This window comes from Garra rufa, chromosome 25 (assembly GCF_049309525.1).
Source record: "Garra rufa chromosome 25, GarRuf1.0, whole genome shotgun sequence".
NCBI lineage: Eukaryota > Metazoa > Chordata > Actinopteri > Cypriniformes > Cyprinidae > Garra > Garra rufa.
This window is the reverse complement of record NC_133385.1, coordinates 23771032-23783356: the sequence shown is the minus strand read 5'-3', so window position 1 is coordinate 23783356 and position 12325 is coordinate 23771032.

Here is a 12325-nt window from a genome sequence, read left to right as displayed (position 1 = left end):
TATTAGAAAAAGAGTTACAAAAAAAAGTTAAAAAAAAATGAATGTCATGGAAAAGTTCATTTATTTCAGTAATTCAACTCAAATTGTGAAACTCGTGTATTAAAAAAATTCATTGCACACAGACTGAAGTAGTTTGAGTCTTTGATTCTTTTAATTGTGATGATTTTGGCTCACATTTATCAAAAACCCACCAATTCTTAACAAATTAGAATATGGTGACATGCCAATCAGCTAATCAACTCAAAACACCTGCAAAGGTTTCTTGAACCTTCATAATGGTCTCTCTGTTTGGTTCACTAAGCTACACAATCATGGGGAAGACTGCTGATCTGACAGTTGTCCAGAAGTCAATCATTGACACCCTTCACAAGGAGGGTAAGCCACAAACATTAATTGCCAAAGAAGCAGGCTGTTCACAGAGTGCTGTATCCAAGCATGTTAACAGAAAGTTGAGTGGAAGGAAAAAGTGCTGAAAAAAAAGATGCACAACCAACCGAGATAACCACAGCCTTGAGAGGCTTGTCAAGCAAAATTCAAGAAATTGGGTAAACTTCACTAGAAATGGACTGAGGCTGGGGTCAAGGCATCTAGAGCCACTACACACAGACGTGTCAAGGAATTTGGCTACAGTTGTCGTATTTCACTTGTTAAGCCACTCCTGAACCACAGACAACGTCAGAGGCGTCTTACCTGGACTAAGGAGAAGAAGAAATAAACTGTTGCCCAGTGGTCCAAAGTCCTCTTTTCAGATGAGAGCAAGTTTTTTATTTCATTTGGAAACCAAGGTCCCAGAGTCTGGAGGAAGGGTGGAGAAGCTCATAGCCCAAGTTGCTTGAAGTTCAGTGTTAAGTTTGGGGTGCAATGTCATCTGCATTTCTAGCAGGATTTGGCACCTGCCCACACTACCAAAAGTTTGTTAAATGACCATGGTGTTGGTGTGCTTGACTGGCCAGCGAACTCACCAGACCTGAACCCCATAGAGAATCTACGGGGTATTGTCAAGAGGAAAATGAGAAACAAGAGACCAAAAATTGCAGATGAGTTGAAGGCCACTGTCAAAGAAAACTAGGCTTCCATACCACCTCAGCAGTGCCACAGACTGATCACCTTTATGCCACGCCAAATTGAGGCAGTAATTAAAGCAAAAGGAGCCCCTACCATGTTGTGAGTACATATGCAGTAAATGAACATACTTTCCAGAAGGCCAACAATTCACTAAAAATCTTTAATTAATTGGTCTTATGAATTATTCTAATTTGTTGAGATAGTGAATTGGTGGGTTTTTGTTAAATGTGAGCCAAATCATCACAATTAAAAGAACCAAAGACTTAAACTACTTCAGGCTGTGTGCATTGAATTTATTTAATACACAAGTTTCACAATTTGAGTTGAATTACTGAAATAAATGAACTTTTCCACAACATTCTAATTTATTGAGATGCACCTGTATATCTCACAAAATTGTGACTTCATACCTCACATTTGCAACTTTTTAACTCACAATTGCATCTTCATATCTCACAACTGCGACTTTATACCTCAGAATTGTGACTTCATATCTTACATCTGCGACTTTTTATCTCACAATTGCAACCTCCACAAAAGCCCATTTGTGATAATATGTCACAACTACAGCTTTATAGCTCATAACTGCAATTTCATCAATTGTGACTTCATATCTCTATCACACAGTTGTGACTTAATTGTGACTTAATATTCCACAGCTGCGACTTTATATCTCACATTTGACTTCATTTCTCACAACTGCGACTTTATATCTCATATTTGCAACTTTTTATCTCACAATTGCAACTTCATATCTCACATTTATGACTATATTTCACAACTGCAACTTCATACTTCACAATTGCGACTTCACATCTCATATTTGCAACTTTTTAATCTGATAATTGCGACTTCATATCTAATAGCTGCGACTTCATATCTCACAGCTGCAACTTCCTGTCTCACAGGAAGACTTTACATGCTTTACATGTCTCACTGTGACTTTACATGCCACATTTGTTTCGCTAAATGTTTGTTGTAAATCAAAATCAATGATGACCACAGTAACATCATATTTTATTTAATTACTTTGTTTAACTTTGATTTTTTAACTGCAGGAAATATTAAAATGATATATCTGATCATGTGTCATATTTCAGCCCTAGATAATAGAGCTGAGATCAAAATATGTTTGAATAGAAGTTTGAGATCTTTGTATGCAATCTATAGGAATTCTAGGTCCTAATTTTAATAGACTAATCACTAAGTAAAAGCTAAATTTATAATCTACAAGACATTTATCTCACACCAACCCTACTGTGTGCCCAGACCTTCAACAATGCAGCTTGGAAAACCAACCAATGATACACTAAACTGCAAGCTCCACAAATGATGTGTTGACCTGCCTCTTTTACTCTCACGGCACCTATATTGTCAAAAACTAGAGTCAGTCCGCATGTTAATGGAGTAACTTGCGCAATGGCAAGTTCGATATGAAGGGCAACAGTGTTTTGTCACTGAGCCAAAGTGAGGTTGAATGCTGGGAAAGTTGCTGATTAGGAAGCTCTGTATAGGGGGTTGTACCGAGCTCTTCAAAGACCACAATGCCCAATATGTTTTGGATGCAGTTGTTAAGCTTTCTGCCACCACAGACCACGATTTTCCCTCAAACCGGCATTGCCGTCTCCAACAATAATTTGGAAATTGCTTGGGTGCTAATCCAGTACCCATGCTTTCAGAGTTTTTGATGCAGCATCCGCATTGGAAATCCCGGAGAGCCATTGTCAGTTTGCAGACCCATGGTTACCATTCACACTTTATGAAGATTAACTGTCATTGTGTGACCCAGAATGCAACAAGGCCGGTGTGTACAAGTGTGAGTCCCATTTCCCAAACTCATTTTCTCCAGGTCCAGAGTTGTGTCCACTGCAGCGTGGAGCTCTCTACATACCAGCAGCAGAACAAAACGCTCCTTCACAGGCTCGAACAGAGGCTTTAAATCAAAGTGCTTCCAAATGACATCAGGTTCCTGGAGCCCTGTGAGAGAAAAGAGGAGAGGGAGCAGTGAGTGCCTTTCATCTGAGCTTCAGTGGCGCAGCCAAACCCAGACTCACGTCTCAGCCTCCCGATGGGGGACAGACAACGCATACACACTCACACACAAACTTCGCATCTCAGCAATATGGGGACGAAAGAAAGGCGAAGCGAGACGCAGACACTTTGACTCCATGCCTACCTCGCTTTTATCTGTCTCTCTTTATCACTACTGTCTTTATGTTGCTTGCTCGCTGTGTTTCTCAATTTTGCTCTTTATTTTCACTGCATTTACTGGTGTTCAGAACACTTTACAATAGAAATAGATATAATAATACAAATATGCAATATTTAAATTTGTTAAACCATTTAATCATTTAAACCAGAAAAAAAATAATAGCTGAATTTATAAAAATTACAGTTAGACTGGTTGCTTTTCTTCAGAAAAATTCTTCAGGTCCCACAGATTCTTTGGTTTTTCAGCATTTTTGTGTATTTGAACCCTTTCCAATAATGACTGTATGATTTTGAGATCCATTTTTTCACACTGAGGACAACTAAATATGTAACTATTACAGAAGGTTCAAATGCTCACTGATGCTCCAGAAGGAAACCTTAAGAGCCAGGGGGTGAAAACTTTTTGAATATGAAGATCAGGGTAAATTGAACCTATTTTGTCTTCTGGAAAACATGCAAGCATCTTCTCTAGCTTCCGAAGGACATTACTAAATGAAAAAATCTGAAAAAATGTACGCATCTTTAATCTATTCAAAAGTTTTCACCCCTGGCTCTTAATGAATAGTTTTTGCTTCTGGAGCGTCAGTGAGCGTTTGAACCTTCTGTAATACTTGCATATGAGTCCCTCAGTTGTCCTCAGTGCAAAAAGATGGCTCTCAAAATCATACAGTCATTGATGGAAACAGTTAAAAATACACAAAAATGCTGAAAATCCAAAGAATTTGTGGGACCTGAAAGATTTTTCTGAAGAACAGCGGGCAGTTTAACTGTTCAAGGGAAAAACAAGGGGCTCATGAACAACTATCAGTAAACAAAAACACACAGCTGTGGATCATTCAGGTAACAACACAGTATTAAGAATCAAGCATATGTAAACTTTTTAACATTTTTATAAATTATATCTTATTCAAGTCAACAAACAACAGGCATTTTGTATGATGCAAGATGGCAGGCAGCTTTAAGGTAACTGAAACCCTGCGACAGGAGATGTCTGGCCCATACAAGAGAAGTTGGTTGTTCCAAATATGCGATTTCTCAAATATTGTAGGTTTACAATGACACCAATGCATTCAAGTCCCCCAAAAAGACAGGTAGTCCATGTAAGACAAATGCACAAGAAGACAGGATAATGCTGAGACTCTCAATAGGGAATCAGTTCAACACTAAAGCTGGAATTGCTTGCCATTTCACTGAAAGTGCACTCTGTAGTGACCAAGCCTCTCATCAGCAGAAAGAATCAAAAAGGCTAAGTTCACCTTTGCTGATGACCATGTTGTGTGGAGAGAGGAAAACTGGTTCTAAGTTCATCCTGTTTGTTCGATGTCGAACTAAAGAAAAACTGAAGCTCAAGTGTGTAAAGAAGCAGGTGTTGGGCCTCTTACAGATAGGGAAAAAAGTATTTGATCCCCTGCTGATTTTGTACGTTTGCCCACTGACAAAGAAATAATCAGTCATTTTAATGGCAGGTTTATTTAAACAGTGAGAGACAAAATAACAAAAAAATCCAGAAAAACACATTTCAAAAAAGTTATAAATTGAATTGCATTGTAATGCATGAAATAAGTAGTCAAAACCCTTGTTGGCAATCACAGAGGTCAAATGTCTCTTGTAGTTGGCCACCGGGTTAGCACACATAAGGGATTTTGTCCCACTCCTCTTCGCAGATCCTCTCCAAGTCATTAAGGTTTTGATGCTGACGTTTGGCAACTCAAACCTTCAGCTCCCTCCACAGATTTTCTATGGGATTAAGGTCTGGAGATTGGCTAGGCCACTCCAGGACCTTAATGTGCTTCTTCTTGAGCCACTCCTTTGTTGCCTTGGCTGTGTGTTTTGGGTCATTGTCATGATGGAATACCCATCGACGACTCATTTTCAATGCCCTGGCTGAGGCAAGGAGGTTCTCACCCAAGATTTGACGGTACATGGCCCCGTCCATCCTCCCTTTGATGTGGTGCAGTTATCCTGTCCACTTAGCAGAAAAACACCCCCAAAGCATAATGTTTCCACCTCCATGTTTGGACCGAGGGAGATTGACAGTTATTTTGTGTTTCTTCCATTTGAGAATAATCACACCAACTGTTGTCACCTTCTCACCAAGCTGCTTGACAATGATCTTGTAGCCCATTCCAGTCTTGTGTAGGTCTATAATCTTGTCCCTGACATCCTTGGACAGCTCTTTGGTCTTGGCCATGGTGGAGAGTTTGGAATCTGATTGATTGCTTCTGTGGACAGGTGCCTTTTATACAGGTAACAAACTAAGATTAGGAGCACTCCCTTTAAGAGAGTGCTCCTAATCTCAGCTTGTTACCTGTATAAAGGACACCTGAAACTAGAAATCTTGTTGATTGACAGGGATCAAATACTTTTTTTATTGTTGTTGATATTCTGTCTCTCACTGTTAAAATAAACCTACCATTAAAATTATAGACTGATCATTTCTTTGTCAGAGGGCAAATGTACAAAATCAGCAGGGGATCAAATAATTTTTTCCTCTCACTATATATGGCAGGTGAATACAAATGTTTATCCTTATGCAGTTCTTCCCTGCAAGCATCTCCCAATCTGCCTGCAATTTTCAGTCAGGACAATGTCCCCGTCACACTACAGAACAGTTAAAGCAGTTCCTTGAAGCTAAGAACATTGAAATAATTAAATGGTGGGCCAGATTCCTAATCTAAACCCCATTTAAAATCTCTGGAAAATCTTTGAAGACAAAGATATGGATAAGAAACCCACTACAGTTACAAAACTATGGAAAAGAGTGGAAGAAGGGTGGACTATGATCAAACCAGCATAGTCTGAGAAACTAGAGATGTCCTGCGGCCACAGATGTGCTGAAGTAATTCAAAGCAAGGGCCTCTACACTTCCCATTAATTTCTGACAGCTGTAGCCCTCCAAAATTTTAGTTGTAACCTTCTTTCGTCCTACAGTGTTTGCTGTTCTCTAAATTAGATCACAGTCATTTCAAGTTTTGATTTTCATTCAAAAGTGGTGTTATCCAAATGAGTGACCCGTTTATTCACTTACACCAGTTTGATCGATTTGCTTCGATTCAGGCCTGAAAGGCGGCTTTATTACAACGACAGGGTAATCAGCCAATCATTGTGCGATTGTATGACTTGGTGTCACTCTTGACATTACAGTGAAAAAAAAACAGTTCTTAATATGAAGAAATAATATGTGCTGAATCTAAATTGCTACAAAGAACCCTTATTTATGACAAAATAGTGCGTAAATACATCTGTTCGGTCACGCTGAGCTGCTAGTTTGTGTTACAGCGGCACAAAACATCAGCTGACTGAACAGGAAAAAGCACTAGCCATCTATAAAAAGCCTACAAAGGCACTTGAATGAGAAAACAAGCCTGTTGTGCAGCAACGAGAAAGTTTACATCTACAGCTCTTACAGATGTGACATGCCGTGAGAGTTTAAGTCCTTCAATTAAACGCACTTAGCCACTCAAATGAGATGTTGACTCTGTTCTTATATCACAACAGAGCCACCAGGCAGGCGAGGCAGTGTGCGGTGCGACCCTGACAAACAGCAAACAAAGTATTCAAAGCGCTAATTGTTTTCCTCTCATATGTAAGCTGTCTTCAATTAAAGGAAAATGTGGCGAGTGGAGTAGACCTTAAAAAGAAAAGGAACTCAAGCGGTGCTTGAGGGTTTCCTAGCAACTGGAGAACGGCGAGGTAAAGGCCAGTTGTTGCGTTCCTTTTGATTCGGCACTGGGAGCGAATCAGGAGAGTTTCACATTTGGAACATTTCAACAATCCTAGCTGAAGTGCTTTGGAATATTCAGTCCATGTACAAAAACTGAGAGAAGAGAGTTCACAACAAAGGACCTCAAAAGTACAACTTGCGCGCAAACATATGCATATCCAATACAATGGAACGGCATTTGTAATTGTGCCCCAGCCTCCCCATCCCTAATTTCTTAATCTTCAAAGCTGCCCAGCGGTATTGTTTTGCTTGGGTATGGCTGTTTCCGAAGCTATTCACCCCATTCAGCTCCCCGAGGCCGAGCAGAAGCATCTGCAGACAACGGCTCTGAGCTCCCTCTTTCTCAGGGTGTCCAGCTGCACAATGGATTTCTTCAGCTAGAGCACAAAAGAGGCTTGCGCGTGAAAAAAAAAGGTTCAAATTCAATGGCATTCCTCTTCCCAATCATCCCCGGCGTATGCACTAACTAACTCACACTCGCTCGTTTAGGGATGGGTGAAGTTTTATGGTAAGTGAGACCTCTGGTCTGAAACAAAAGCCCTGAGAGTGAAATATGTTGCTGTTATGAGGAGCATTAAGGGTATAGTTCACTCACAAATGAAAAAGACCCCATGATTTACTCACCCTCAAGCCATCCTAAGTGTATGTGTCTTTCATCTTTCAAACGAATACAATCATAATTACATAAAAAAATGTTCTGGCTCTTCCAGGCTTTATAATGCCAGTAAATGGGGTTTTAAATTCTGAAGCCCAAAAAACTGCGTCCATCAATCATAAAAAGTGAAAATTATAAATGTATTTAAAGTTATTTTACACGCTGTTGTTTGCATTAGGTCTATTTTAATTACCACAAAAAAATTAAAGGAACACTCCACTTTTTTTGGAAATAGGCTCATTCTCCAACTCCCCCCGAGTTAATAAGTTGATTTTTACCATTTTGAAATCCATTCAGCCGTTCTCCTGTTCTGGCGATATCACTTTTAGCATAGCTTAGCATAGATCATTGAATCCTATTAGACCAATAGCATCGCATTCAAAAATGACCAACAAGTTTCCATATTTGATTGTATTTAAAACTTGACTCTTCTGTAGTTATATCGTGTACTAAGACCGGTGGAAATACAAAGCTGCGAGTTTCTAGGCTGATAAGATTAGGAACTACACTTCCATTCCGGTGTAATAGTCAAGGAAGTTTGCTGCCGTAATATGGCCGAAGCAGGCGGAGTATTATCAGAAATGAGTTCCCAGCTAGTTTAGCATTTGCACATGTGCTGCGTGGTATTACTGCTCCAGCTTCAGCCTTATTACGGCAGCAAAATTCCTTGACTATTACGCCGGAATGGAAGTGTAGTTCCTAATCTTATCAGCCTAGAAAATTGAAGCTTTGCATTTCCACCGGTCTTAGTACACGATATAACTACAGAAGAGTCAAGTTTTAAATAGGACAAATATCGAAACTAGTTGGTCATTTTTGAACGTGATGCTACTGATCTAATAGGATTCAATGATCTATGCTAAGCTATGCTAAAAGTGATATCGCCAGAACAGGAGAACGGCTGAATGGATTTCAAAATGGTAAAACTCAACTTATTAACTCGGGGGGAGTTGGAGAATGAGCCTATTTCCAAAAAAAGTGGAGTGTTCCTTTAATTATAATTATCCGATTAATCATCAGAATAATTGACAGAATACTCTTTTACCAAAATAATCATTAGTGATAGACCAAGCCTTTTGTTGTTATCTTTAGGTTCAACGAGGACTAAATGTATTATTTTCGTTTTAGGTCCAGACCAAAGGAACCAAGAAAAATGAACTGAAAACTGAGAAAAATTAAGTGTAAACACATTCTGAAGAAATAAATCTGATGGTACTTACTTTTGTAATTTAGAGGATTTACAATATACCCAGTATGCACTGCGTTTGAGTGCTGTACATGTTAAACAGACAAGAACTGGCTTAACCTTTGTGCATTCAAAAAAAAAAAAAAGTTACACATAGGTGCAAAATGGACAAAAATGCCCATGTACAAAAACTGTCATAAAAATATGATTTATTAATAATTTTTTTTCACTTTCACTGATGTTGATTTTTTAACCAGCATCTGTTCTATCCATTGATACCAAACATTCATTAATTTTTAGAATTTTAACCCTTTAAATACGGGTTTGTTTACATAATGCCAAAAAATGATTTAGGCTAAGCAGATTTTCTTTGCTTATTAGATTCTTGGGTGAGTCAGTGAAGAACAACAACATTAATTTGGGGGCATTTATATTTTTTTATGTAGTGTCATTTTTTTTTTTTAAACTAACACTTGTCCATGTCAAAAAACTGCCTTAGAAATGTTATATATTAATATTTTTTTCAACTTTCACTGACTGTTGTTTTTTTTAATCAGCATGTCTTCTATTCATAATTACAAAACATTCATTAATTTTTAGAATTGTAATGCTTTAAAAGCTGGTTTTTTACATAATGCTCACTGTCAGTGGGCAACACTAGCTCTTCATCTTGCAAGCAATGAAATGACCAAGCCCTCAAGCACCAAATATGTATAGGTTTGGCTGTGCGAACACTTAAACTTTGTATAAAATCTACCAGACTAAACAATCAGCATTTTCTTGTGGTGAAAACAAAAACAATGTGTTTAGGGGCTTCTGAACTTCTACATCAAATTCAAGCTCACTTTTTTATCTCTGTACAAAAACAATAACAAATGAAAAAGTGCAATCAATGATTAAAATGTGTGTTTGGGTGAAAAAGAAAAATCCTCAAAGCTCATTAACATTCTTTGACCTTATTCATAGTTTTCACATGGCCCTATGACCCTGCCAAGGGTGAGACTCATTTACATGTAGTGATATTTTTGAGTGCCATTACAATATTATTTCTTTCAAACTAATTGCACACATTCAATTTTCAGTAAACACATGCAAACCACACTCTGACATCCTCACCAACATACCCACACAATTATAGCTGCATTATTTTTCCCATTGACTCTATAATAAACTATAAAATGCATAAGCAGAAAACATGAATAAAGTATTTATTTTATATGCCAGGTTTGAAAAAAATGGCACAATCTAGTAAAAAAGAGAAAATGTAAAAATTTGAAGCCTTACCGATAGAATGAATGCCTATTAGCAAATATTGCATCATTTTATAGTCAAATGGCCCTGGGTTAAAAAATTGCAGTTTTAATGGGTTTCAATGTGGACATTTTTGTCCTTAAGGTCTTGAGTGTGAGTATTTTTTGTACGGAGGGTAAAATTGATTTTTTGAAGGAAATGAGGGTGAAATATTAAAATTTCAATAAAAATAAACACCTGAGCCAAAATTTATGCAGTTGGCATTAACACAGACACACTTATAACAAAAAACAAAACTGAAATGGACAAAAACGTCCATAAGGTCGCACAAGGGTTAACTCACTCTTTTCCTTATGTACCCAAGGCCTTCACCAAGAGGGTGCATTAGCTCCCCTATCACATCCTCTGTCTGGGCCCAGGGAGCTCTATTGTCACCCCATACAACAGCCCCTTTGGCACCCAGGCTGCTTAACACCCTAAGGCTCCTCAGTCTCAATGACCGGGCTTCCAGTAGGCAAAAAAGAGCCTGGGCGTACGTCACCTAGCGAACCGCCTAATCTTCTTGCCCTGCGCATTTGCACCAGCCATTCTGTGGCACGAATCAAAAGCCACCTCGCTAATTAGAGCCCTCCATCCTTTTACTGTTATTCCACCATAGAGAAGTGATCTCTGTCTCCATATGTCTAGAAATAAAGGCAATAAAATGCATGCCGTCTCAAGGATGCATTGGAAAGCTATTCTTTAGTTGAAGTCGCAGAGCCTATTTACAAGCAGAAAAGCACTCAAGAGCATGTGTGAAAACGAATGCAGGGAATTTACGCAAGGCTTTTAAAGCTGTGTTGTGTGACTTCTGGCATTGAGAACTTGCATTTGAAGTGATTCGAAATGGTTGGCCTGTAGTCTATAAGTCAGACTGAAACAAACAACTTCTTAGCATTTGACACTGGAGTGCGAAGTAGTATTTTTTCTGCAAGTGGCAATAGGGCATGAGAATGACCATTTCACCACATTAACATATTGCATACTTAATTCAGTCAGAATAACTGTTGTGAACCCTAGATGTACATACTGTATAGGCGATATTGCATGGTTAATATACTACTGAATATTTTGTTCTGCTAATTTAGGCCATCTATACCATAGTAAAAACGTGTGGAAGAAGGACTTAGTAAACAATGTTTTGACAAACTGAACTAAATTAACAGGTGGTAAAGATACATACGAGCAGTAGCCTAATAAGTGAGATATCAGTCTAATATTTTACCTACCTGGCCGGAAATAATGAGAACAAATACAAGTGTTGTCAAGATTATTACTCAGGAAATCCTAGTTCAGTTTGTTCAACCACAAATGCCTTTTGTTCCTCAAGACAGTTTTTTGCACTCTCCTCCTTTATTTGTTATCATTTTTGCAGTTTATAGTACTCCAACTTTTGCAGTTTATAGTTTAATTCGGTTCAGTGGCATTGTTTACATTCAGTGCTATTTCCGATTGATAATGCGTCGTGAAAACACTTTATTACCCAGAGAGGACACATTTTATTTCAAATAAAATTTTAAAAATGTATTTTTACTGCATTAAACTTATATCTAGCTCTGAACGCATAGCTTTTCTAAACACACACACACTAAAAACGATTTTGTTACTTAACATTTTTGTATTGTTTTTAGTACAAATATCAAAATATTATTAAATAAAGATACAAAGATATAAGGCCTGTTTTCTTAAAATGTACCAAAATTAGGCGACTTCATGCTTAAAACAAGAAAAAATACCTCCAATACCAACCTGTCCCCGTAAGCGTGGGCGCGGCCATTTCTACATTTTATGAGGGCTTCCGGTGTCCAGCTGTTTTTACCAGCTATTCTAGAACAGCTTGTTTTACTGCTTGTTATTGCAAATTGGTGTGTCTTACCATATTATGTTAGTGTATTATCCTAATTATAAACACAGTGGTTTGTAGTGCAACCTGTTTTTCCGTTTACTGCACGTTGTTATTCTTCTTGTTTGGCGAATGAACCGGAAGTCTCAGCCATAGGTTTGGATAGGGTTAGAAAAATAATCTTGTAAACTCACTTAATTTTAATACATTTCTAAAAATAAAATTAATATTTTTCTTGCAGTTGTTGCAACTACTAAAAGTTTAAACAAACACGATTTTCTTAATTTTGTTGAGAAAACCACTATAAATAAATATCAATATATTAAAGAATTTAAACGAACTGTTTTCTAT